The sequence below is a fragment of the Colobus angolensis genome, unplaced genomic scaffold, assembly GCF_000951035.1.
Source record: "Colobus angolensis palliatus isolate OR3802 unplaced genomic scaffold, Cang.pa_1.0 Scaffold180, whole genome shotgun sequence".
Lineage (NCBI taxonomy): Eukaryota > Metazoa > Chordata > Mammalia > Primates > Cercopithecidae > Colobus > Colobus angolensis.
In genome coordinates this window covers 2,592,600-2,618,234 of record NW_012114933.1, presented here as the reverse complement: position 1 = coordinate 2,618,234, position 25,635 = coordinate 2,592,600, and positions in this window count along the sequence as shown.

Below are 25,635 nucleotides of genomic sequence, written 5' to 3'. Positions count from 1 at the left end.
TGCACCAAGTCCAGCGACAATTTATACAATCTTATTTATCTGGGGACAAAGTCATATATAAATATGAAGCAAAAATACATACTCAACTATTCACAGTTATTGTCTCTAGAAGGAAAATACACAATTGAGGGAATGTATGGGGAATTTAATCTTTTTCTTTGCATATTTTTACATTGTAATTTTTTCAAAACTCATCCCTCAATTGGGTAATAAAGAAAAAAGTGATACTTGTTGCTATCTCTAGACAATGATTATGTAGGTCTTCTTTGCTGTAGTATACAAGTGAATAAAATTACAACTTGGTTAACAACTCAAATATAAAACAGAATAATAGTTAGTCAAGGAAACTGCCAAACAAGTTTGTCAGCTTGGCCTCCAACAGCTTGAAAAGGGCAACTATTCAGTACTACAGCCAATTTAGGATGTTTTATTGGCCACGTGGCCAAGGTACATTGGCCAGCTCCTTAACAGTTCTTTACTAGCTCCTAAATCGTTTTTTTTTTTTTTTTTTTTTAAATGAATGAGTCTTTGTTCATGACCTTCAAGAAAGGATTTTTCAGCCAGAAGGATCAGTGGAGTGTGTCAGGCATCAGGAATTCAGATATGTATAATAAGCAGCCTCTGCCCTCAGGGAGCTTGCTACCCAGCAGGGAAGGCAGGCCATTATAGGCACTATCAGTACGGGGTCCAGCGCTAGTCTCTGGGGTCAGACCTGGGTTAGTGCTACTGTGTGATCTAGGGAAAAAGACCTAACCTCAGTTCTGCTCAGCTCCTCACCTATAATGGAGGGCAATCATGACATCTACTTCTTTAGGTTACTGTATGGAGAGAGAGAGAAAACATATGTAAGGTTACTATTTAAATACATTACTTTGATGCATAGTGACAAAAGCTATAATAGAGGTCAGCAAAAACGATGTTTGCAGCAGCCCCATTAGGTAGCCCATTGAGAATTCTCACGTATAATAGATAACTTTTGTATCCTTGGTTCTTAGTATGGGCACATGAATCCATTAGCAGGATTTCTGCCTCTCAGGAGAGGTCTGACAAACTGTCCTGGGTATTCAAAATTGTCCCTTTACTGTAAGTGTCAATCTCCTGTGTTCATAGAAAAATAGACTCACAAGCAATGAAGAGATCCCAGTCTGGGTTCTGATGTTGACTGGATGGGGTGGGATGGGGAGATACATATTCCTTTCTGCTGTAGGCTTTTTTTTTTTTTTTTTTTGATCCGCTGTAGACTTTTATGAAAGTGGCTTGGTGTCCAGCAAACAGAAAGCTAGATCTGGTTTGTAATGCGTCCAAAGTACAGAGCAGCCCACTGCACAAAGCTGTCCTCTCTGGTTTTGCTCTTGCTCTGTGTTCAATGTTGCTTGTTTCAGAATGGCTGCCAGGTGTCTTCTCTTCCACTGGACTGAGAGTTCCCAGCGAGTCAGGCTACTCCACACTGCAGCTGGAGACTGTCACAAAGGAGACTGGAGGTGGCCCAGCAAACTCGATTTTCCTATCATATGAGCAGGGGAAAAATACACTGAGGTGTCTCAAAGGGATTGGAACTTACAATAAAGGTGGTCCTCTTGACCCCTGCAAGCCCTTTAAGTGGTGGCGAAATTGTTTTCCTGATGTTAATTGTTATGACTCTTGCAGTTTTTAAAAACATCATTTGCTTTTAATGATGCAGGAAAGCATTAAATGATTTAAGGGTAGAGCTTATGCAAAACCACTTGTTCTGCTCAACTAACTCATGGGTTCTAAATGCCTCATGAGTGTCCTTTTAAATCCCTATTATGATAAATGAGACCAAATGGCATGTTTTGCTGTACTGTCTAAATTGGTCACATTTTTCTGCATATTGCCTGACTCTTCTAATATTATAAAATCAGCTAGGAGATAAATTATATAAACCAGCACTCGTGCTCTAGAGTTTAGCCTCCTGTGGTGGATAACATGCCTCACAGGAAATGCAGGAAGCAAACAGTTAGATTTGGGACAAATCCTTCTGTCTTCACTGTGATGACTCATTTTCCTTCTCTGTATTGTTTGATTTTTATGCTCAACATAGACAAGGATCCTCTGCGTCCCAAAATACTTCAGAGCCACAAGTAAAGTGAGCATCTGAGAGGTCTAGGGCAGGGAGGAAAAAAGATGTGAAAATCAAGTAGCACAAGTCCCAGGACTCTTCCGAAAGAGAGTTCCAAGTTCCTCAAGTCATATTTTAGGAAAGAAGTCATGTTTTATGCCAAAGATCAAGAGGCAGATGTAAGGGAATGGACAGCAGACAGGAATTCAGGAAACCAGATCTGAGTTCCAGCTTTCGCGAGCTGGCTGTAGAAATTTACCTGAGTCCCTTGATCTGTAGCATATTCAAATGTTCTCAACTATAGAATATGAGACTTAGAGAGTTGCTTTTAAAGAACCCTTCCAGCTCCAATGTTCTCTATTTTTTTTCTTAAGTTCTCATCCCTATGATAACTCAGAGAGTTGCTTTTAAAGAACCCTGCCAGCTCCAATGTTCTCTATTTTTTTTTCTTAAGTTCTCATCCCTATGATAACTCATTATGTATAGGTAAATATCCCTAAATTTTAAAATAATCCCAAAATCTGAAATACTTCTGACTCCAAGCATTTCACATAAGGAATATTCAACCTTTAGCTATTTATTTTCTTGCTTTGCATAACTTACCCCACCCTTTTATTCTTCTTTCTTAGGTATGTTAATAGATTTACCTACCTAAGGTAAAATTAAAAATTTGCTACTTTCAAATTTTGCTGGCCTAAGGCTCTGTCTATCTCAATGAGAATGAGCAAAGGCACCTGTCATAGGCCTATATTGCTAAACTCACATGATCTTGTACCACAAATTTTAAAAATAGATTAGCCACAATATCATCAGAACTGAAAGGATAGCTCCACATACTAATAGAGAAAATGTGAAAAAAAAAAAGTCTGTATATTGTTTCTGTGATTCCTTACTGTACATTCTGAGTTTTCACGGGATGGAAGCAAGGCATTTAAGTTTCGTAGCCTCATTTTCTTTTTCTGAACCGCAGATCAAACCTCCTGCACCTCCTTGGTAATGCACATGAATGTGCCTTGCAGGTTAGAAACCCCCACACAGATGAAAGACTTTGATCAATGAATTTATTTCATAGCATTTCACCTTTTGGGTTTCTCTTTTTAATTCTTTTTCTTATTTATTTATTTTTTTTCAGATGGAGTCTCAGTCTGTTGCCCAGGCTGAAGTGCAGTGGCTTGATCTTGGCTCACTGAAAGCTCCGCCTCCAGGATTCAGGCCATTCTCCTGTCTCAGCCTTCCTAGTAGCTGGGACTACAGGCGCCAGCCACCGAGCCCGGCTAATTTTTTTTTTTTTTTTTTTTTTTTTGTATTTTTAGTAGAGACGGGGTTTGACTGTGTTAGTCAGGGTGGTCTCGATCTCCTGAGCTTGTGATCTGTCCACCTCAGCCTCCCAGAGTGCTGAGATTACAGGCGTGAGCCACCGCACCTGACTTTTTCCTCATTTTTTATCATCCATGTTAAAGGAATGGCAGTTACAGCTTGGAGCTTTCACCTTCTTTCAATAAAACTTTAGAGATAAAAAAATAGAAAAGTGTCACAATAAACATACATGTACATGTGTCTTTATAGTAGAATGATTTATAATCCTTTGGGTATATACCCAGTAATGCGATTGCTAGGTCCAATGGTATTTCTGGTTCTAGATCCTTGAGAAATCGCCATACTGTCTTCCACAATGATTGATCTAATTTACACTCCGACCAATAGTGTAAGAGCGTTCCTATTTCTCCACATCCTCTCCAGCATCTGTTGTTTCCTGACTTTTTAATGATTGCCATTCTAAGTGACGTGAGATTGTATCTCATTGTGGTTTTGATTTGCATTTCTCTAATGACCAGTGATGATGAGCTTTTTTTTCATATGTTTGTTGGCTGCATAAATGTCTTCTTTTGAAAAGTGTCTGTTCATATCCTTCACCTACTTTTTGATGGGGTTGTTTGTTTTATTCTTGTAAATTTGTTTAAGTTCTTTGTAGATTCTGGATATTAGCCCTTTGTCAGATGGATAGATTGCAAAAGTTTTCTCACCTCTGTAGGTTGCCTGTTCATTCTTGTAACCGACCCAAATGCCCACCAATGATAGATTGGATAAAGAAAATGTGGCACATATGCACCACGGAATACTGTGCAGCCATAAAAAAGGATGAGTTCATGTCCTTTGTGGGGACATAGATGAAGCTGGAAACCATCATTCTCAGCAAACCAACACAAGAACAGAAGACCAAACACCACATGTTCTCATTCATAAGTGGGAGGTGAACAATGAGGACGCATGGATATCACACACTGGGTGGGGATTGGGGACTAGGAAAGGCATAGCATTAAGAGAAATACCTAATGTAGATGATGTAGATGACGGGTTGATGGATGCAGCAAACCACCATGGCATCGTATACCTATGTAACAAACCTGCGTGTTCTGCACACGTATCCCAGAACTTAAAGTATAATTTTAAAAAGAAAGAAAATAATCCTTTATAGATATAAGCTACCTCAAAGTGCCTTTGCTCATTCTCATTGAGATAGACAGAGCCTTAGGCCAGCAAAATTTGGAAGTAGCAAATTTTTAATTTTACCTTAGGTAGGTAAATCTATTAACTTACCTAAGAAAGAAGAATAAAAGGGTGGGGTAAGTTATGCAAAGCAAGAAAATAAATAGCTAAAGGCTGGATATTCCTTATGTGAACCGCTTGGAGTCAGAAGTATTTCAGATTTTGGGATTATTTTAAAATTTAGGGATATTTACCTATACATAATGAGTTATCATAGGGATGAGAACTTAAGAAAAAAAAATAGAGAACATTGGAACTCTCTAAGTCTCATATTCTATAGTTGAGAACATTTGAATATGCTACAGATCAAGGGACTCAGGTAAATTTCTACAGCCAGCTCGCAAAAGCTGGAACTCAGATCTGGTTTCCTGAATTCCTGTCTGCTGTCCATTCCCTTACATCTGCCTCTTGATCTTTGGCATAAAACATGACTTCTTTCCTAAAATATGACTTGAGGAACTTGGAACTCTCTTTCGGAAGAGTCCTGGGACTTGTGCTACTTGATTTCCACATCTCTTTTCCTCCCTGCACTAGTGGGTGCTTATACATACTTGTGGAATTGGTTAGGTCAGCAGCAGGAAAAACATTTGTGAGTAGAGTAGGCGGGGGAAGTGTGTCTGAGGTTAGACTGAGCAGCAGAATCTCATAGACTCCAAGGTGCTCTTGGGTTGCCAAAACTATTCGTCCCAAAAGCCCAGTCAAAATGCAATTAGTTGCCTTCCCTTTCTCCTCAATTTTTGCTCTAAAAACTCCTTTGTTACTTATAATGTTGACAGTGTTGCATGAAATCACTGCTACATTTACTGACCTCCTATTATGGGCCAGGTGCTGTTCTGGGTACTTAATGTGCACAATCTCATTTCTCTCTCACTGCTGCACTCCATGGTAAATATAATAATGCCCTGTTATGGGTTAAATTGTGTCCCTCGAAAATTCATATGCTGAGGTCCTAATCCCTAGTACCTCAGAATTTGACCTTATTTTGAAATAGGGTCAACGTAGATATTATTGGTTAAGATGAGGTCATTAGGCATCCCTGATTCAATGCAATATGAATGATGTCCTTATAAAATCAGAAAATTTAGAGACAGAATCATGCACACAGGGAGAAAGCCCTGTCTTCATGCCAGGGCTTCATGCCAAGGAATGAAGACAGGGATCTATATACCAAGGAATGCAAAGGTTCCCAGCAAGTCATCAGAAGCCAGGAGAAAAGCATAGAATCAACTTTCTTCTCATGGTTTTAGTTCTAAGGGAACCAAACTTATGATATCTTGATCTTGGGGTTCCGGCCTCCAGAACTGTGAGACAATATATTTCTGTTGTTTAAGGCAGATAAATTTATCTTTAAACTTGTAATACTCTGTTATGGAAGCCCTAGAAAACTGATACACCACTTTCTGCAGATAATAAAACTGAGTCTCAGATTAAATAACCAGTCATCCTAATGACAATAAGAAGCAGGTCTAGCTTTAAAACCTTGGTCTGTTTAAATGTCACATTGTCTCCCAGTGCCCTCATAAAAGACCTTGCTTCCTAACAGTGGTTAAGAGCATAAACTCAGCAGCCACAATGCCTAGTTTTGAATCCTAGCTCTCAGCATTCATTGGCGGGTTTGACTTAAACTGTCTGTGATTCAATTTACTTTGTAAAATGAGCATGTTAATGTTATCCATTTCATAGGTTTGTTGATAAGATTAAATGTGTTAACATTTATACCATGCTTAAAGCTTGTTCTGGTCAATAATGACTGCCCTTCAATGACTGGCAATTATTACCTCATCACCTTATGTAGGTATAATGGAGATGCTATTTTTGCAAGTAAGCCTAAACTTTAACATTTTCTTTATATAATTGTTCTTCTGGAGCTTTCCATGTGAGTAGACTTATCTTGCAGGGCAGAAGAGTGTTGCAAACCAAGTTTATTGTTTTTACTTTAACACATTTCTTGAGTTATAATTTATATACCACAAAATTCAGGCATTAAAAGTGTACAAATTAATTGGCTTTTAGTGTTTCCAAGAGTTGTGCAACCATCACCAAACTAAGACAAGTTTTGGTGAAGAAAGATTTTATAAATTTTTTTTTACTTCCATGTACTACATCAATAGTAGGCTTAATGTATTAGATCAAAGTATTTTACCTAAGTGATGTCCATACAGGATGAGGAAAGTCATTAATACCTCTGTAGTAGGCAGAATATCTCCTCCTTTCAAATGCAAATATGTTATAGACCTTAAAATAGAGAGGTTATCCTGGATTATGGAGGTGGGCCCCATTGCATCACAGGAGTCCTTAAAAGTAGAGAACTACTTCCAGCTAGAGGCAGAAGAGGAAGGCAGAGAAATATGGCAGAAGGGGAAGGGATTCAAAGTGTAAGAGGGACTCACATTCTGTTCTTGCTGGAGGGAGGCCATATGGAAGGCATGAGAAGGATTGCATGCGGTTTACAGAAGCAAATACTCATCCCTGAAAGACAGCCAGCAAGGAAATGGGGATCTTGGCTCTACCATGTCAAGAAAGTGCATTTGTCCAATGACCTGAAAGAGCTTGCAGGTAATTTTTCCCTACAGCCTCTGGAAAGAATGCAGCACAGCAACCCCTTGATTCAGGCCTTGTAAGACTAAGCAGATGGTCCAGTTGCTTCAGACTTCTGACCTAGGGAATGGTGAGATGGGTGTTTTCTAAGCTGCTCTGTTTGTGGTAATTGTTATAGGAGCAATAGAAAACTCACATGCCCTGATTTCTGGAAGAAAAAAAAAATGACAGAGGCTCCAATATTTGCTCCTCTTACCCTTCCAAATCCTCAGAGGTTGAAGATTGTAGAAAGGGCCATGTATTGGAAAAGTGAGGGAGCCACTGGGCAAAGGGAAGGTTTGTGGAAGGAGGTATCGCACAGATTATTCTCAAACTACCTGGGTGCCAGCGCATCACCTTTTGGTAAAGGCAACATGACAGAGCTGCTTGCTTAGGCAAGAAAAGTCCTTGAAGTTGAGATTTCCTGGCCAAATTTGGTTTCCGTGTGGCATAGGTGAGATCAGTAGTCACAGAAGGCTCTGCAGCTAGGTTGAAGGAACTGCTGAAAACTAAGGTGGGGCACACAGGCATAGGAAAACCTTTGGAACTCTGACCAAGCACAGCAGAGATTATGAACTATCACACTTGTGAATGATATGATTTGGATCTGTGTCCCTACCCAAATCTCATGTCAAATTGTAATCCTTGATGTTGGAGGTGCGCCCTGGTGGGAGGTGATTGGATCATGTGGGTTGATATGATTTAGCTGTGTCCCCACCCAAATCTTACCTTGAATTGTAATAATCCCCATGTGTCAAGGGCAGAGCCAGGTGGAGATAATTGAATCGTGGCTGCAGTTTCCCCCATACTGTTCTCATGGTAGTGAATAAGTCCCATGAGAATTGATGGTTTTATAAATGAGAGTTCCGTTGCACAAGCTCTCTTGCCTGCCTCTATGTAAGACGTGACTTTGCTCCTCCTTTCTTTTCTGTCATGATTGTGAGGCCTCCCCAACCAGGTAGAACTGTGAGTCAATTAAGCCTCTTTCCTTTATAAATTACCCAGTCTCCGGAAACTGTTTATTAGCAATGTGAGAACAGACTAATATAGGGGTAGTACTTCATGAATCGTTTAGTAGCATCCCCTCAGTGCTTTTCCCATGATAGTGAGTGAGTTATTGTGAAATCTGGTTGTTTACAAGTGTGTAGCACCTCCCTTCTTGCATTCTTTCTCTTAAGCTGGCCAAGGGAAGTGCCTCACTTCCCCTTTGCTTTCTGCCATTATTGCAAGTTTTCTGAGGTCTTCCCAGAAGCAGAAGCCGCTATACTTCCTATAAAGCCTGCAGAACCATGAGCCGATTAAACCTCTTTTCTTTATAAATTACCCAGTCTCAGGTATTCTTGCATTCATGAAAGAATGCCTGAATACTGTGGAATTCAGATATAAATGTAAATAAGGTGGAGGAAGGGCATCATCTTGGCTATAAGAGGGTCAAAGGACAGCACCCTTAGATAGAGACTAGCTCATTCTCTGCACTGTGAGATTGTGGAAAACACACACCTCTTCCCCTGTGGCACAAATATTCAGTTGACATTTTGGAGAGGAGCTAGGGAGATGGAGACAAGTCTGAGAAGAAACATTATTTTTCTAAGAAAAAGCATGATCATCCTAAAGGAACCATTGAAATGATTACAGCACAATGAAGTTTAAAACGTGATGAAGGATGAGGGGCCAAGGTGGCTGACTAGATGTATCCAGGAAGAGCTTCTCCCACTGAGAGAACAGACCATCAAGACTGGCACACTATGAACAGATCTTCAGAGGGAAGGTGTTGAGAATGGACAGAGAGAGGACACAAACCTTGGCTGATGGAGGAGGAAGCTGGGAACCCTGCATGGGGTTACCAAGCACAAGGACTCATTTCTGGCTCCAAACAGCTCCTAGCAAAGGGGCAAGTTAAATAGGCATGAACTGGCTCACTCTTACAACAAACCTCTGGAATCCTAGCTGCAGGAGACCCTACAAACCCATGGACATTTGAGCTGGTAGAGAGTGCTGCTTGGAGAGTTTCCAGAGACAGGAATCCAGCTTGTGTGGAGCTCAGAGGGGTTCACACTGCATTGGCTGCAAAGGAGCACAAGCAGGGATGCCCAAGGCTTGCCATACTCCTGTGGGTGACTTTGGCTTTCATTCATTCTCTAACCTGGACAGAACAGGGCTATCTTGCCCATGGAATGGTGACAGTCTGATCTGAGTGTCCCCTGTCTGCCAGCTTCTCCCAGGGTCCTTGTCTGGCTGCATCTGCTTACAGTACAGCCTTGCATGTGAAAACAGGGAGTATCCCAGTGGCCATGGCTATAGCTCTTTCACTGACAGACCACAGCTAACTGTCAGAGAGTGTTCGCAGATGTGTTCCTGCCAGCACCCACTCACCTACAGCCTCCCCCAACCACTGTTCTAGTGCGCACTTGCCCATCGCCTCACCCCACCACTTTGCCAGTGTGTGTACATGCATGGACTTCACCATGGCTCCACCCCCACCTGTGCACATTTGCCCAGAGCCTTACCCCATCACTTTGCCAGTGTGTGTACATGCATGGACCTCACCATTGCCCCCTCCTCAACCATTGCATGCATACACATGTACCCTGCTCCCAGTCATTGCTGACATGCAGGTATGGACTTAGCTGTACTATTGCTCCTCTTTCCCTGGTGTGCACACATGAGCATGAAACTCACTACCATTGCCCCCACACAAAACTTTTGCTTGCACCCTGCATCAGAGTGTTGTTGTCAGTGGACTGGGAATACCTTGGTCCCTACGGTTCAGCAGATGCTTGGCATCAAAGGACCAGAGAACAAAGCCATGGACCTGTTCCCAGTCCCCAGGGTAAGAGCACACAGCCTAGGAGTGATGAGCTGAGTCTTAGCCACCTGAGATCATCCAGAAATGAAGCCAGTCAACCAAACCCAACTTATATCATAGTCAAGCCATCAAGGGCATCAGAGAATTTAAAAAAAAAACAGCTCCTTCCAAAGAACAGCAACTTAAAGATTAAAGAAACATCGGCCCACACGGATGAGAAAGAATCTGTGCAAGAACTGCAACTCTAAAAGTCAGAGTGTCTTTTTTACCTCCAAAAGACCATACTAAGCCTCCAAAAATGGTCCTTTACTGATAAAATGGCTGAAATGAGGGATATAGAATTAAGAATCAGGATGGCAGTGAAGATCACCAAGATTTAGGAGAACAGTGAAACCCAATCCAAGGAAACTTTGCAATCCAGTAAAATGATTCATGATCTGAAAGATGAAATAGCAATTTTCAGAAACAACTAAACTGATCTGGTAGAGCCAAAAGCTCACTACAAAATTTCATGTCAGGTGCTGTGGCTCACAGCTGTAATCCTAGCACTTTGGGAAGCTGAGATGGGAGGATGAAAAGATTATTTGAGCCCAGGAGTTCAAAACCAGCTTGGAAAACATGGTCAAAATGCATCTTTATAAAATGTACAAAAATTAGCCAAGCATGGTGGCACACACCTGTAGTCCCAGCTACTCAGGAAGCTGAAGTGGGAAGATCTCTTGAGCCTGGAAGGTCAAGGTTGTGGTGGCACCATGGCACTCCAGCCTGGGTGACAGGGCAAGATGCTGTCTCAAGGAAAAAAAAAAAAGAACCTTATAATATAATCTGAAGTATTGACAACAGAATAGATCGAGCTGAGGAAAAAATCTCAGAGTTCTAAGAGACAAGTTCTTTGAACTAACTCAGTCAGAAAAAAAAGAAAAAATATTTTAAAAAAATGAATGAAATCTCTGAACAATATGAGATTATGTAAAGAGACCAAACCTATAACTCATTGGATCCGTTGGCATCCCTGAAGGAAAGGGGGAAAGAGAGAGCAAGCAACTTGGAAAACATATTTGAGGGTACTCTTCACAAAAATGTCCCCAACCTTGCTAGATAGGTCAACATGCAAATTCAGGAAACTCAGAGAATCCCTATGAGATAGAACACAAGGCAATCATCCAGAGAGCACATAGTTATCAGAGTCTCCATGGTCAACACAAAAGAAAAAACTATTAAGGGCAGCTAGAGAGAAGGAGCAAGTAACCTACAAAGGGAACCCCATCATGCTAATAGCAGATATTTCAGCACAAACATTACAAGCCAGGAGAGACTGAGGACCTATATACTGCACCCTGAAAAGAAAAAAAAAGAAATTCCAATCAAGAATTTCATATCTGGCCAAACTAAGCTTCATAAGCAAAGGAGAAATAATTTTTTTTTTCAGACAAGCAAATGCTAAGAGAATTTTTTTAACCACCAGATCTACCTTATACATGCTCCTTAAGGTTGTACTAAACATGGGAACAAAAGACCAGTGCCAGCCACCACAAAAACGCACTTAAGGACATAGACCATTGACACAATAAAGCAACTATACAATCAAATCTACATAACAACCAGCTAACAACACAATGACAGGATCAGAGTCCCACATATAAATATTAATCTTGAATGTACATGGGCTAAATGCCCCACTTTAAAAGGCATAGTGTTGCAAATTGGATAAAGAAGCAAGACCAAAAGGTATGGTATCTTTACGAGACCTAGCTCATGTGCAATGACACCAACAGGCTCAAAGTAAAGTGATGTAGAAGACCTAGTTAAAAAAAAAAAAAAAAGAAAACAAAAAATAAAGCAGGTGGTGCTGTCTTATTTCAGACAAAACAGACTTTAACCCTTTTCCTATTTGCACTGAGAACACATGCTGGTGGCACTTGTGGCTTCAGTGTTTACCCGGAGTAATTTTGCCATGAAATAACTTACTTGTATTATTATTTCACATCACTCTGGTATATCAACTTTGGTAACAAAAGACATCATTCTATTTATAGCATTCTGTTTTTAGCAGCGATATTTCCCATTTATAAAATATAGTAATTCTTGATCACTGAAAATGTCAAATCTTAGAAAATATAGCATTTCTACGTGTGATGTAAATGTTGTTCTTGAACAGTGGTTGGCCCAAGATTCATTGGATGAATCTTTTTTTTTTTGGACAAAGACAATTCTGATGTAAGTTCTGTTTAGAAATAACTCCAAGAACAGTTTTATATTTTATCTTCACATTGAAAATCAGTCAGATTTGCTTCAGCCTCAAAGAGCATGTTTATGTAAAATTAAATAAGCACTGACAGCCAGCTGCACCTCTTTTTTTTTTTTTTTTCTCTAAACAACAATCAAAGAGGACATGGGCATTGCATCATGATGTTCAATTCAACAAGAAGACTTAACTATTCTAAACATATTTGCATCCAACACTGGAGCACCCAGATTCATAAAACAAGCTCTTAGAGACCTATAAAGAGATTTAGATAACCACACAATGATAGTGACAGACTTCAACATCCCAATGATAGTATTAGATAGATTATCCAAGCAGAAAAGTAATAAAGATATTTGGGATCTTAACTTGACACTTCACCAAATGGACCTAACAGACATGTATGAGACACTCCACCCAACAACAACAGAATATACATTCTTCTCATGTGCATATGACACATATTCTAAAATCAACCACATGCTTGGCCATAAAGCAATTCTCAATACATTGAAAAAAAAATAAAAACCAAAATTATATCAACCACAGTCTCAGGTAACAGCACAATAAAAATAGAAATCAGTACCAAGAAGATCTCTCAAAACCAACCATACAATTATGTGGATATTAGACTATCTAGTCTTGAATGGCTTTTGGATAAACAATGAAATTAAGGAAGAAATCAAGAAACTCTTTGAGGCTAATGAAAGATACAAAATACCAATGACTGACACACAGCTAAAGCAATGTAATTAATACAAGGAAAGATTATAATGCTAAATGTACACATCAAAAAGTTAGAAAGATCTCAAAGTAACATCACACTTAGAGGAGCTAGAAAAACAAGAGCAAAGCAGCCCAAAGCTAGCAGAAGAAAACAAATAACCAAAATCAGAACAGAATGAAATAGAGATGTCAAAAACCTTACAAAACAGCGGCCAGGCAGTGGCTCATCCCTATCATCCCAGCACTTTGGGAGGCCGAGGCGGGCAAATCAACTGAGATCGGGGGTTCAAGACCAGCCTGACTAACACGGAGAAACCGTGTCTGTACTAAAAATACAAAACTTAGCCAGGCATGGTGGCACGTCCCTGTAATCCCAGCTACTCAGGAAGCTGAGGTAGGAGAACTGTTTGAACTCGGGAGGCGGAGGTTATGTTGAGCTGAGATCGCGCCATTGCACTCTAACCCAGGCAACAAGAGTGAAACTCCATTTCAAACAAACACACAAACAAACAAAAAAACCATGCAAAAGAGCAATGAAACAAAAGGTTAATTGTTTGAAAGGATGAATAAGATTCATAGACCACTACTAGACTAATAAAAAAGAGAGAAGATCCAAATAAACACAATAAGAAATGACACAGAGAACATTACCACTGATCCCAAAGAAATTAAAATAAAAGCAATCTTGTGAGACTATTACAGACACCTCTGTGCATGCAAACTAGAAAACCTAGGAGAAATGGACAAATCCCTGGAAATGTACAGCCTCTCAAGATTGAATCAAGAAGAAATAGAAACCTTGGTTCTAAAATATTTAATGAGTTCTGAAATTTAAACAGTAATAAAAAGCTTAGCAACCAGAAAAAATCCTGGACCCTGAACCAGACAGATTCACAGCTGAATTCTACCAAATATATAAAGAACTGGTACCAATCCTTCTGAAACCATTCCAAAATATTGAAGAAGGAGGACTCCTTCCTAATTTATTCTATGAGGCCAGCATCATTCTAATACCGTAACTTGGCAGAGACAAACAAAAATCTCTAGGCCAATATACCTCATTAACATAGATGCAAAAATCCTTAAGAAAATACTAGCAAACCAAATCCAGCAGCACATCAAAATGCTAATCCATCATGATCACGTAGGCTTTATTTCTGGGATGCAAGATTCATTCAACATAGGCAAATCAATAAATGTGATTCATTACATAAACAGCTAAGAACAGAAGAACAGAAATTACATGATCATATAAACAGATGCAAAAAAGCCTTTCAATAAACTTTAACATTTTTCATGTTGAAAATCCTTAGCAAACTGGGTATCAAAGGAACATATCTCCAAATAATAAGATCTAACTATGACAAACCCACAGCCAGCATTATACTGAATGGACAAAAGCTGAAAGAACTCTCCTTGAGAACAAGAAAAAGATAAGGATGCCCACTCTCAACACTACTATCCAACATAGTTCTGGAAGTCCTAACCAGAGAAATCATGCAGGAAAGAGAAATAAAATACCAGGCACTCAAATGGGAAGACAGGAAGAGAGGAAGTCAAACTATCTCTCTTTGCAGATAATATGATCCTATACCTAGGAAGCCGAATAGTCCCTGCCCCAATGCTCTTAGATCTGATAACTATCTTAAACAAAGTTTCAGGATACAAAATCACTGTACAAAAATCAGTAATGATTTTATACACCAACAACGTCTAAACTGAGAGGCAAATCAAGAATACAATCCTATTCTCAATAGCCACAAAAAATAAAATAAAATAAAATAAAATAAAATAAAATAAAATAAAATAAAATAAAATGAAATACCTAGGAATACAGCTAACCTGGGAGGTGAAAGATATCTACAACGGAAATCACAAAACACTGTTGAAAGACATCGGAGACTATGCAAACAAATGGAAAAACATTCCATGTTCATGGATAGGAAGAAGGAATGTTTTTAAAATGGCCATACTGCCCAAAATGATTTACAGATTCAATGCTATTTCTATCAAACTACCCATGACATTCTTCACAGACTTAGAAAAAACTCTTCCACAATTCATATGGAACCAATAAAAAGCCTGAATAACTAAAGAAATCCTAAGCAAGAAGAACAAAGCTGGAGGCATTACACTACTCGACTTCAAAGTATACTACAAGGCTACAGGAACCAAAACAGTGTGGTACTGGTACAAAACCAGACACATAGACCAATGGAACAGTTCTGGAACCCAGACATGAAGCTGCACTCCTACAACTATCTGATCTGTGACAAAGTTGAAAATAACAAACAATGGGGAAATGTGTCTTTAGTCGATACATTGTGCTGTGATAACTGATTAGCAATATGTAGAAGGTTAAAACTGGAGCCCTTCCTTTTACCATCTTGAGTTTACCAATCAACTCAAGAGGGATTAAAGACTTAAATGTAAAGCCTGAAACTATAAAAACCTCTAGAAGAAAACCTAAGAGATACCATTCTGGAAATAGGCCCTGGAAAGATTTCCTGATGAACACTCCAAAAGCAACTGTAACAAAAACAAAAATTTATAAGTGAGACCTAATTAAATCAAAGAGCCTCTGCACATCAAAAGAAACTATCAACAGTATAAACAGACAACCTACAGAATGGGAGAAAACATTCACAAGGTATGCATCAAAGGTCTAATATCCAGAATCTGTAAGGAATTTAAACAAATGAACAAACAAAAAGCAAGCCACCCCATTAAAAACTGAGCAAAGGATGTGAACCAATACTTCTTAAAGATATACATTCAGCCAATAAGCATATGAAAAAGTGCTCAACTTCACTAATCATTAGAGAAATGCAAATCAAAATCACAATGAGATACCATCTCATACCAGTAAGAATGACTAAAATAAATAACAGATGCTGGCAGGGTTTCTAAGTAAAGAGAACACTTGTAAATTGGTTAGAATGTAAACTAGTTCATTAGTTCATTGTGGAAAGCCATTTGGAGATTTCTCAAAGAGCTAAAAACAACTCCATCTGCCCCAGAAATCTCATTATTGGGTATATACCCAAAGGAACATAAATCATTCTACCAGAAAGACACATGCATGCATACGTTCCTCATGGCACTTCTCTCAATAGCAAAGACATGAAATCAACCTAGATGCCCACCAATAGTGGATTTGATAAAGAAAATATGGCACATATACACCATGGAATACTATGCAGTCATTAAAAAGAACAAAACCATGTCCTTTGCAGCAGCATGGATGGAGGTGGACACCATTATCCTAAGCAAATTAACACAAGATCAGAAAACCAAATGTCACAGGTTCTTATTTACAAGTGGGAGCTAAACATTGAGTACACATGGACACAAAGAAGAGAACAATAGACACCAGAGTCTATTTGAGGGTGGAGGGTGGAAGAGGGTGAGGATTATAAAAAAACCTATATATTGAGTACTATGTTTAACACCTGGTTGATGAAATAATTTGTGAGCTAAAACCAGTGACATGCAATTTACCCATGCAGCAAACCTGCACATGTACCCCCTGAACCTAAAATAGAAGTTGGAAGAAAAAAAATTAAAAAGAAACAAGATGATGAAAAGTTAATTGTTTTACTTCTGCTGTGCATTTAATAAAGAAGTTAAGATAATTTTATTTTCTCAAGTTTTATGAATTACATTTTTATTGTGTTTCCGTATAAGTCTTCATATTTCATAATAGAGGCAGCTTTTAGAGGTCAGTGCTCTAACCTCATAACTGTATTTCTTATGTCCTGAAAAGTTCCTAGATTTCAGAGTAAATAGCAAAGATATTTCAGTAGAGATAACTAGTCTATCTCTGCTAATTGTTTACTGAAAAGTTGAAAGAATTGTACAATGAAAACCCATTTACCCATAACCTATATTCTGCAATTAAGGTTTTTTGTATATATATTTGCATATATATACACACATCATCCCTCTGGCCATACAACAATCCATCTTATTTTTTGATGTTTTTAAAAATTGCAGATTTCATCTCCAAGGAGTTCCACACACTAGAGTTTGATCTTTGTTTACTTAAAAAGAATATATATTTTGTATTTGGAGTTTGACACATGAAGTAATTAAAATTAGCATAGTAATTACTTGACCAATGGATGGCTATTGGAAACAGCTGATACTTGATTCAGGAATTTGCAGACCAAGATGCAATTTTTGATTTCCATGACAAACAGTGGTCATCTTTATAATGTCTCTCATCAGCAAAGTTTGTTTAGAATTAATAGGAGAGAAAGTCAGATACTTTCCAGGAGAAGTCTCAAGGTGAAGGCTGACTCTAATGGAAACTCTCTAGATGGTGATGAACCATATAGCTTTCCCAGCAAAGGTTAAAGGGATATTGATAAAGTCAGAGACTATTTCAGTGGTTTAAAACTCTCAATTTTTTGATCTAAGTTGCTATCAGGTTATAAAACTAATATTCTCTCCATCAGTTGAAGAACAGGCTACCCAATCAGTAAAGTAGTATATTTAGACATCATACAAGTTGTCTTACTTCATCATACAAGTTGTCCGTGCAAGCAAATTTTGTGATTCTAACTGTTGCTGCTGTCTGGAAAGCTATATAACATATGCAATGTTTATACCATATTACATATCTATTAATGTTCACATAAAAGGAGAGGAAATACATTGCTTTGATGATATCTTGGTAAGTTCTTGAAACATTGATTATAATAGCATCCAGTTATCCCAACATGTTGCATATTTATTGTTTCTCCCTCCTTCCCCCGTTTTATTTTTCTCATGTGGGAGAGGGGAATGAGCTTCATTTTGAGTTACGATTTTAGGTTCGGTTTCATTTTTCTTCTGTCCTGAAATGAAAAAATCTCAAAAGCAGCTGAGGGAGTTGAAGAAGTATGAAAAGCCTGCTAATAAGCAGTATTTAGCTAAGGAACAGATGAAAATTGATTTAATTTGCTTTTCTTCTGTGAGATTCTATCCTTGGTCAGCTTGAGGTATTGCATTACAAACAGATCAGTCGATCCTACCTGATCTTTCAAGTCTGCAAAAACCTAAATGGGCTCTTATATAGAAGATGCCCAAAAGACATGATCTTCATCTTCTACAAAATGGAAGAAGATAACTAATCTCAAATTCATACAAAGGTAAGTATATCTAGCAAAATGTATTTCCAAAGCAGTTTAGAGATCTTTCTACCATTGTGACAGTCTAGCACAAAAAATGGGAAAAGCTCAGCTTAGAGAGTAAGCACTATAAGAAAGGAGTGAGATTGAGGGGCAAAAAAAGGGCTTCTGTGTTTATTTTGTGATTGTTTTATAAGTTTCTGTGTTATTAAAATGTGTTACAACTTGCAGTTATTATTTTTTAAGTATCTAAATCCAATAAAGGTTGATGAATGTAAAAAAAAAAGAAAAAGAAAGCAAGAAAAACTGAGTGCTTACTATTCCCCACACCTGCATTGTCCTTTCCGGAGCACTATTGAGGTCTTCGTTCTAGAATTCTAGAGTTACGCAGTTCCTGGCACCTAGTAAATCCACAATTCAATCGCTAGTGAATAGAGCAGAGGCTCACAATCAAGGTTTTATCTGCCTCTAGAAGCCTACGTTTCAAAAGACTTATTTTTTTTTTTTTTCCACAGAAAATGCCTGCCAACCAATACAAACATACTTTTGTTTAGAGGAAGTCTAAGGATATGCTGCACCATAAGTTGCAAATTCCAGTTCTTCTAGAGGACAGGTTTGTGTTGTAAGTGCCTGAAACAGGCCTGGTATAGGAAAAACAGCACAGGCATAACCACTGATTTGTAACCTCAGCTCAGGGAAATAAGGGGGAATGGTGGGGCCTGTGGCAAAATGGAAACCCCATGCCCTATCTCAGGTGGGCCAGCAATTTAATACCAGTTGTTTAATGCCTTGTGGGCACACATGATTAGTGCTGCAGAGTTTCTGATTTTTCAAGAGAAGCTGGAAATTTAGATTTGGTATGAAATTATTAATTTTAGAAGTGTGACAGACTATCAGCATTTGTGATCTCTGTTTCACAGAGGCCCTTGCTTCAATTTGGTGACATAGTGTGTGTTACAGCATTAGGTGTCGACATACAATCACTAACATCTACTACTTTCTAGAGGTAGCAGATTTCTATTGCAATTCTATTTTCTTTTTGTAATATTAGGCTCTCTCTAATGATTATAACTGTACCTTTTTAGCAGATGAATTTAAGACCTGTGCTGGCTTATCTGGATGGAGGAAGCTAAATTTCCAATAGTTTGAGCTCACACAGCAGGTTAGTGTTTTTCTTGGGATGGAAAGCCAGGTCTTTCTCCGGTTCAATGTAATACCCAGAAAAACATGGTGCCTATAAAAAGAAAAACTATTTCTCACAAAACTCCAAGAACTGTATGTTAGAGCAACTTTTATTGTCCTAAAAGTTCTACAGGGTCGGCAATATTATATATTTTAAACTTGAAATAAAATAATGCTAACTGCATTTTGGGGAAAATGTGATATTATCCCACTGCGATGTTCATGGCGAAAAAGCAGTAAAATTACTAGTGAGAATTACTGGACAGAAGGCAGGACAGTTCTAGGAAAACATTAGAAAAATTCAGATCCAGCCAGGTGTAGTGACTCACGCCTGTAATTCCAGCACTTTGGGAGGCTGAAACGGGTGGATCACGACGTCAGGAGTTCGAGACCAACCTGGCCAACATAGTGAAACCCTGTTTCTACTAAAAATACAAACATTAGCTGGGTGTATGGTGGGTGCCTGTAATCCCAGCTAGTCAGGAGGCTGAGGCAGGAGAATCACTTGAACCTAGGAGGTGGAGGCTGCAGTGAGCCGAGATTGCACCTCTGCACTCCAGCCTGGGTGACAGAGCGAGATTCCATCTCAGAAAACAAACAAACAAAAAGCAAAGCAAAAGAAAGAAAAGAAAAGAAAAAGGAAAGAAAGAAAAGAAAAGGTCAGATCCTTTTTTGGAGCCTCCTGGTTGGCTCCCAGGTTTATGGGATCCCTAATTCCTCATGGCACTCCATAAAGGCTTCTTGGGTAGGATGTTGCTTTCTGGACAGTTGAATATACAAGACAGGGTGGTTTCCCCTGACAACACGGGGCAAACAGGATGTACATACTTGCTATGAAATACGTGGTCCATGGTGAGCCACAGGCTGAGGTGGTAGATGGAATAGAAAGTCATAGGTGAGTGAAGCTCAGTGTCCAGTCCTCTGCCATGATTTAGACAGGACAGTAAAGGAGGTGGTAGAACACCCAGAGTGAATAGGACCTGTTTAGCTGCAGGCAGAAAGCAACACTTGGGGGCTGAGAAGACAGGTGGTCATTTTTCCAGATGACCACGTAAGAGGAGTTCATAGGTAAGAATTCAATAGAAAAGGAAGAGTCAAACCAGATCATTCTGGGATTGAAGTGCCTCTGAACCTATATGTAGAGGGGTCAGAGCACTCCATTCAGAGACCAATATGGGGAAACAAGGTGAACTTAAACTGAGTGTGTAGTTCTGGAAAGTATTGGTATTGGCTTCCATTGGCCAATACCTGAAAGTTACTGTCATAGGTTGAACTGTGTTTCTCAAAGAGATATGTCCTATTCCTAAGCCTGGTTTCTGTGAATATGACCTTATTTGGAAATAGTCTTTGTAGGTGTAATTACGTTAAGGATTTTGAGACGAGATCATTCTGGATTTAGGGTGGACACTAAATCTAACAACTGGTGTCTCTATAAGAGAGAGGGAAGAAGATTTGAGACACAGAGATGCAGAGGCACAGAGGCCGTATGAAGAAAGAGGCAGAGATTGAAATCACACATGAGGCTCCAAGCCAGGTAACACCAAGAGCTGTAGACAGCCACCAGAAGCTAGGAGAGAAGCATGGAACAGATTCTCCCTCAAATTTCAAGAGGAACTACCCTGCTGACACCTTGATTTTGAATTTCTAGCCTCCAGAACTATTGCACAATACATTTCTGTTGTTGTAGGCCATGTAGTTTGTGGTACTTTGTTATAGTGGCCTGAGGAAATAGATACGGTTACTCATGCCACCTGATCTCTGACATGAACATTCTCTAGCTTTTACTTTTCAGTTAATGTGAAATGAGTATTTGTTTTAATCGCTTTTAATTGTTTTTACTCTTTTATTCATAGTAAAATCGCTCTCTTTTTTGCTCTAGAAATGAATTACAAATGAAAAAGTGTTATGATTATAATACTTTAAAAAATCAGGGTCTGGAGTTGGTCATTAACTAAGAAGCATAAAAAGTTAAAAGAACCTTGTGGGTATTACGCTAAGCAATGCAAGCCAGGCACAGAAAGACAAACGGCCCATGAGCTCACTCATCTGTGGATTCTAGAAGAGTTGATTTCACAGGTTACCAGGGGCTGGGGAGGTAGAGAGTAGGAGGGATGGAGAAAGCTTGGCAGTGAGTACAAAGTTACTGTTAAATGGGAAGAATAAGTTCTGGTATTCTATTTCATGGTAGGGTAACTATAGCTAATACCAATGCTGTGTATATTTCAAAATAACTATAAGAGAAGATTTTGACTGTTATCACCTGTATTAGTTCATTCTCACACTGCTATAAAAAACTACCTGAGGCTGGGTAATTTATGAAGAAAAGAGGTTTAATTGACTCACAGTTCTACAGGCTGCACAACAAGCGTGGCTGGGAGGCCTCAAGAAACTTATGGTCATGGCTGAAGGGGAAGTAAGAACACCTTCACCTGTCGGAGAGAAGGGGGAAATGCTATACACTTTCAAATCTCACGAGTGAGATCTTGTGAGAATTCCTCACTGTCACAACAGCAAAGGGGAAATCCACCATTATGATCCAGTCACCTCCCAAGAGTTCCCTCCCCCAACACTGGGGGTTACAATTCAACACGAGACTTGGGTGGGGACACAGATGCAAACCACATCATACCCTGATATGATCATTATACAATGTATAGATGCACTGAAACAGCACAATGCCCCATAAGTATGTGCAATTATGTGTCAATTATAAGTAAATTGAATTATTTATTAAGTATAAATAAAAATTAATAAAAACCATGTATCAATTATGCTTTAAAAATTAAATCTCCGTTCTAGAATTGATTCCAGTATTCATTCAAACATTTGTTGCTATTAATTTATTAGTTAATCCTTCAATCTATTTTAATCCATCATATATTTACCAAATGTTTACCCTCTGCTAGACATTCTTCTTCTAACTACTTATAAATACATGATGAACAAGAAAGACAAGATGTCTGCTCTCTTCGCATATATATTTTGGTGATGCAGACAGGGAATAAAAATTAATCAAACAAATGCATAATTATGGAGTATAATAAATGTTATTGCTGACATCTCAATTTATTTTCCTGTAGTTCCTGGTGTTAATACATTTAATTCTTAATTATAAAGGTCATTACTTGCTATATAGAATGAAAGGAGAGTTCATGTTGAAAACTCAGCTGTTTAAATACTGTGATTGACAGGACCTCTGTTGGATTCCATCTTTATCATGGCTGTTTATATCCGTATTCGAGCTTTGAATTCACACTTAACAGAGAATCAAAGCTACTTAATTCACAGCACAGCATTGTTGTTGTCACTTGATACGTGATTGAAAATAAATAACCTCAGTGGCAGCCCCAAAGTTTAGATGCCAGTAAGCTCAATATCTTTTAACCTCTAATGCTAGGGAAATAGCTGAAAAATTCTTGTTAAAGCTAGAGTATCAAAAAAGTTTGGGAGTGAAAATGTGTGTTTGTATCTACACACACACACACACACACACACACAATCAGAGTTTATTATTTTCCTTGTTTGTTTATCTATTTATTTATTTTTGCTTGCCATGTATGCAGTAGCTAAATGATTACGGTAACTGACAATGGAGACAAACTTCACTTTCATTAGAGGTTGCAGTGTGACAGATACCATAATATCAAAGTGTTCTGAGACAAGACTGCCTTCCCACCCAATGTTCGAATATGCAGTTCATAAAAGAGGATGGAGAGGAATTCTCTTCCATAACTCATGTACTCTTAGTGAAATCAAGGATTGTTTAAAAGGGGACTAGATGGACGATTTTGTGAGAAAAGAAATTGGTAAATTATTTTCTAGAGATGGATTTTATTCGCAACTCCCCATCATTCTTATTTAACATACTTGCTATACTTCATTACTCAAATAATTCTTGTAGATAAAGTTCTTAGACTTAAATCATTGTTAATTAATTTTCATGAATTTTTTTTTTGTTGTTACCTTCAATTAGAGCAAAGTTCTTTGAGAAATATCCTAATCTCAAATGTGGTAAACCCATCCCAAACATAACTTTCAATAAAGCATTTTAATATTCTGGCAATATAAATTTCTAATGAGTCACAAAATATATGCCAATGTGTGGAACATTTATAATAAATCTGTTTCTTTTTTCCCAAAATTTATTTATTTATTTGTTAAAATTTTACTTTAAGTTCTGGGATACACGTGCAGAACATACAGGGTTGTTACATAGGTATATGTGTGCCATGGCGGTTTGCTGTACCCATCAACCCATCATCTAGGTTTTAAGTTCTGCATGCATTAGTTATTTGTCCTAATGCTCTCCCTCTCCTCGACCCCGACCTCCCACAGGCCCTGGTGTGTGTTGTTCCCCTCCCTGTGTCCATGTGTTATCACTGTTCAACTCCCATGTATGAGAGAGAACATGTGGTGTTTGGTTTTCTGTTCCTTTTAGTTTTCTGAGGATGATGGCATCCAGCTTCATCTATGTCCCTGCAGAGCATATCGTCTCATTCCTTTTTATGGCTGCATAGTATTCCATGGCATATATGTACCACATTTTCTTTATCCAATCTGTTTCTTTTGTATTGCTATTTACAAGGTCAGAAAAACCCCTGTGAAAAAGAAATTGCCAGTTAATGAAGTAGTATCTGTTATTTTCCCTACTTGTGGGGCTCTATTCCTTTTGCACATATCAGACACATCAGTTTAAGAGGTGGTTCTCTTATTTAGGGCATACCAGTTATTTTCATTTGCTGACACATTTGTAAATCTTTAATTTTTACTCATGTGAATTTTGTTCCTTGTGCAAGTCTACAGGAGTTGTCTTAACTTGTTCTGTAAAAAATTAGTTATCCTTAAAAATATTTTTCTTCTTTGTTTTAGTAAAGTAAATTCTTGGCAAAACTCAGATCATGAAAAGAGAATGGTATATTTGACTTGAAGTATTTTAACTGGTGGACTCCTCCATGTACATGAAACTGGAAATGTCCTCTCCCCATCTAAGCAGTGTTAGAGAACCCCCAACCACAGCCTCTCTCACTAGGATTATGATCATCATGATAAAGGAATTATATGATTGCACTTTAAAGTTGGTGTAAAACATGGGCCTGATAATACTCCCTAGAATAATTTGCTTCTGTTTCTAGATTTTCTAATGTATTGTTGGTAGAATTGGTTACAGGAGTATGATATTAAATATAAGAGTCATCTAGAAATGAAACAAATATGTAGAAACAAAAGCATGCAATCCTCATTTATTTTAAAGAACATTTTATATTAATGACTTTAATTCATCATTAAACTTGAATGATGGGGAGTGGAGTGCTGCAATTTAGCTGCTTTCCTGTAGAAAAATGCCAATTCCTATAGGAAATGTCAACTAAAGAAGCTTTTCAATTTAGGTCCAGAGAACACATTTATAAGTTATGTCATATTTACCTAATTAATATAACTTAATATGATAATTCAAAGAGAACCAGTTTAAAATGAACTATCGTAATAAACTGAGAGGCACATTTAATAAAAGCAGTTAAAAAGTGCATTAATCCTGATTTTATAAGGAATTATTCCTATTTTTTAGAGAAAATGATTCATCTGTAAAGGCTTCTTGAAGCTTTTGCACAATTGGTAAAGAGAGACTGATAAGAATAACACAAAGCTATTTGTTTTTATTGTAGTTGAAGGGAAAATTTGGGGCATGCTTACGGAATAATTTTGCAGATTTAGCTTGCTTCAGATTCAGGAGTTCAGCATATGCATTTTGAAAGCTAGAATTCATTATTGTGCTATCACTGATCTGGCAAGCTTTCAAAAATGAAATATACTAAAAACACTTTAAAATTCTTCTCTCTGGCTCTAAGTAGATTATGATATCTGCCTGAAGATTCTTGGTGCCCTAAAATAAATACTGATTCTTGTCTTATATTTGTGTATCTTACATTGTATCTTTAGAATTTTTAATTTAAAATATTTTCTTTTTGAATCTTTTTGTGATTTGAAAATTTGCTATTAAACAATTTTTTAGACAATTTCGGTTAACATGTTACATAGACCTCCTGTTGAAAATAGTGTAGTGAAAATGGCATGGTTTTATTTTTCTTGCTACATGATAATAACTGCATCAAATAGTGTTAAAACTGTAGATTTGTCTTAATTAAACCATGATTAATGGTTTACTTAATTAAACTTACTTAAATGTGAGCTATAAGCTGTAAATCATTTTTCTTTATTTACATTAGAGATCAATATTCACTAGCTTCATTTTCCTTTCTCCATTCTGTTATTAATACAGTATTCTCCAAGTTGTTCAAATTTACAATTACACTTTGTCTAACTGTACTCTCATTTTCATAGCAGCCATGTTGTTCTTAGC